The sequence below is a fragment of the Echinops telfairi genome, unplaced genomic scaffold (genome assembly GCF_000313985.2).
Source record: "Echinops telfairi isolate 266 unplaced genomic scaffold, ASM31398v2 ScPeMD7_7420;HRSCAF=8458, whole genome shotgun sequence".
In the NCBI taxonomy this organism is placed as follows: domain Eukaryota; kingdom Metazoa; phylum Chordata; class Mammalia; order Afrosoricida; family Tenrecidae; genus Echinops; species Echinops telfairi.
In genome coordinates this window covers 4,388,200-4,392,297 of record NW_022111320.1, presented here as the reverse complement: position 1 = coordinate 4,392,297, position 4,098 = coordinate 4,388,200, and positions in this window count along the sequence as shown.

Below are 4,098 nucleotides of genomic sequence, written 5' to 3'. Positions count from 1 at the left end.
ATTCAGCATATGCAGCTACAAGAAAAGACGTGGAAATGACAGACATGCCCTCAAAGCTATGTCTGCCTGAGACCAAAGGCCAACACAAGACGAACAGTATGCCTACAGTATGGGCAGGGGCTTCATTCTTCCCGCGGACAGGCTAAGTACCATTAAGTTCATGCTGAAAGATGGTTGAGACGAGTTTCTAATAACAACATAAAGACCCTGACTTGTATTTAAACAAACAAACAAAAAAGATCCTGACTGAACGTATTTTTGACCCAACAGGCAGGAATGAGAAGGACAAAAAAGGACAATTGCCCTTTTATTAGCATCTCAAAGTCCAGTTCCCCAGGCCTTCAAGCTGCTGGTGGGTTTGAACTGCTGGCCTTGTGGATAGCAACTTCACAGCTCTCCAGGCCTCCTTAATTATAAGTATGAAGTAAGCAAGAAGGAGCCCTAGGGCTGAAGGCTGTAAAAAGATGAAGCTTCCTACTGCTCTCAAGCTCTCCGTCTCAGAAGCCCACAGGAGCAGCTCGACCTTGTCCTGCTTGGTGGGGCGCTACGAGTTGGAATTGACTCAGTGGCGTGAGGGAGAGAGTGGAGTGCTTGAAGATGACCCCTTCATCAAGAAGTCGGAGGAAAGTCTTGTTCTGAACACTTTAAAAAAAGACTCCTAGCACATATACTTTAAAAAAACAAACAAAAAAGATGATCTTCCATTGGAAGGAAAAGAAGCTCAAACAAGTTGCAATTAGCTCACAAGATGTTCTTAGTTGGATGTTGCCTTGGCTCCAACCCCTGGCAACTCGATATATGTACTAAAACAGAGCATTCCCTGTCCTGCGAGCCTCTGACTGTTACGTTTGAGTCTGCCCAGGCAGCTGTTCTGTCTAAACTGTTGCAGATGCAATGTTGCATATACATTTCTTTAATTAGCATGTCTCTATCATCAAATGCCATGTGCTCATGAAGGGATTAGCTTCTCAAGGCTTAATACGCGCAGTACACGTGTTTGAACTCCCGATGAATCTCCTCAGTGACAAGGAGGCTGGGAAAAATGCTCACATAAACAAACACACTTCCCATCATTTTTAGACCCAAGAAAGTATGTTTTTTCCAGTGACATCAGACCCCCAGCCCTACTTCATTCATGGGAACAAGATTTGCGCCCATGATCCCAGAGCACAGAAATCCTGATGTAACAAATTAAGAGCTAGTCTCAAAACCCACTGCCATGCAAGTGTGATTCATAGAGACCCTACACGGGGTTTCCGAGTCTCCAAATCTTTACAGGACAACCCTGTAGGGTTACCAAAAAAAAGAGCGAGCGAGAGAGAGAGAGAGAGAGAGAGAGAGAGAGAGAATTGTTGTATGTATTGGGTATGATCAAGTCAATTCCAACAGAGAGGAAGCCCACATGGCAAAGCAGAGCGGCAGCAGAGGATTTCTTGGCTGGAATCTTTATGGAGGCAGATGAGTGGGTCTTGCCCTCAGAGAACCACGAGTGCATTCAAACAGCCAACTTTGTCGTCGAAGGCCAAGCGCTCAACACAGACCTCAAAAAATTGAGGTCCTCAATAACTTCCCCAACATTAGAGGTTTTCCCCCCTAGTACATCTGAAATATTTACCCCAAAAAAGTTACAAAAATTGAAAAGTGACTAAAGCAACAAAATGAATTTCAGGAAACACCCCAAACTCAGTTTATATAGATCAAGTTCTCTAATCGCAATAAAACCCCAAACCCCAGCCCACTGCCCTGGATAGAGTCAACTTTGACACCTAGTAACCCTGATCATAATAGCATGCAATCAAAAGTGAAAAACAACAAAGTGTTTAGGAAATAAAACGCTTTTCAAAATGCCCCATGAGTTGAAGAATCAATCATTAAGACTTTTCTAATGCTTTAAATACATTTACAATGGAGCCAAAAAGAGCCCTACATTATCGCAAGGAATCGCATGAAACTAATATAGAACACAGAGAAAAAAATAAAACCTGTATTAGACCAGGAGAAAAATAAAAAACTAGAGAACTCACCATTTAGTCAAAAAAAAGCTATAAAGATAACAAGAAAGATAAACGGAAAGAATTCATAAATGAATTTTACAAAATAACTAAATGACTAGGTTCAAGAAAACCAAAAGTTAACCCTTTACAAAGGCTTTAAAAGTGGATAAACCTCTCATGATGTTAATCAAGAGTACAACAAAAGGTCACAGCTCAGAAATGCTATTACAGTGAAAGAAGAACACTGGCAATAGGAAATTGTTCATATTTCATGAAAGAATATTAAGAACATCAATATGACACTAAATAATTAGATGCAGTGGTCAATTTTCTAGAAAAACGTTGTTAGTCAGGGTTGACTAAAGAAACAAATTCATATATGTATAAGAAAGAGCTTTACATCAAAGAGCAATTGTACATTAAGAACAGTCCAGATCAAGTCCATAAGTCCAATATTAGCCCATATGTCCAATAGCAGTCTATACATTCCTCTTCAGACTCATGCAACACATGCAATGACACTGCATGCAGGAAGATCACAGGCCAGTGGGTGGAAAGTCTTGTGGATCCAGTGGCGGTGGCAGCATCTCAGCACTGGCATGGGTCTCCATGTGGTTCCTCCAGCTCCAGGGCCATGGCTCTATCAAGGTAGCTCCGTCTGGCTTGTCAACAGGAATGTCTCAAGACAGTGTTTGTGTCCCACCTCCAGCGAGCTATTTATGTCCTTTGCATCTCCAAATGAGGCCATGAAGCTGCGACCTGATTGACAGGCTAGACTCCACCCCTTTTCAAGTTGACAGGAGATTATGTAACTGCCACAAACGTAAAAAGCCAAATTTGATCCGGAAGAATAAAAACCTGAAAGGATCGATAAGCATTTAAAAAATAACCAGAATCACAACACATATTGTTGTTCATGATATTCTTTCATGGGGTGTGAAGAATTGTCTGGATGGATATCGTAGGTGTGAAGCCCTGGTGGGGCAGTGTGTTTCCAGCTGTTGACCTCTGCAGGTCTGCAGTTCAAACCCTTCCTTGGCAGTGAGGCGTTTGGGTTTTATTCCTGTGGTTGTAACTCCATTTGGGAATAGGATTTTCTTTCTTGGGTTTTTGAAGCTATAGAATGTGTTTCAAACCCATGACTTATGAGATATAAAAAAAGCAGACTGAAGACCCCAAACAAACAAATATATCAATGTAAATGATGGGGGTTAGAGTCGAGACCCAAAGCCCATCTGTTGATAATTGGACATTTCCTCACAGAAGGGTCACAAGGAAAGAAGGAGACAGCCAGAGTGCAGCCCAGCACCCATAGAACACACAACATTCCTCTAGTTCTTTAATGCTTCCTCCCTCCCACTATCATGACCCCAGTTCTACCTTACAAATACAACTAGACTGGGGCATGCACACTGGGACGATAAGAGCTCTCGACACACGGAATCCAGGACAGATAACCCCCTCAGGAACAGCAGCGGAAGTGGCGATACCAGGAGGGTAGGGGGAAGGTAGGGAGAAAAGGGGGAGAATGAGGAACCGACTACAATGATTGACATATAACCCACACTCCCCTCCCCAAGGGGACGAACAACAGAAACATGGGCGAAGGGAGGCAACAGGTGGTGTGAGATATGAAAATAATAATCATTTATAATTTACCAGGGGTCCATAAGGGTGAGAGGGAGGGAGCAGGGAAACGAGGAGTTGATACCAAGGGCTCAAAGAGAAAGAAAATATTTGGAGAATGATGATGGCAACCTATGTACAAATGTGCTTGATACAATGGATGTATGGCTTGTTATAGGAGCCCCCAATCAAATGATTCATTAAAATCTTAAAAAGGAAAACGAGAGAGCAGCTTGGGCCCAGAAGTCTGGATTCACAGATGGCGGAAGACACATGTCACACCCCATGAAGAACGCCAAGAAACCAAGAAGCTGCGCAGGTTCAGATAAATGACAGCCATTATAACGTCTTGACATTTAGAAGGGTCTTTAGTCAGCTAGCCAAGCTGACTATTATTTCCCTTCATAGCCACCCTGAGTGAACTTCTCAGTCCATCTTTAAGGCCTAAAAACTCATTTATCACCTGTCTAGGGTTCAA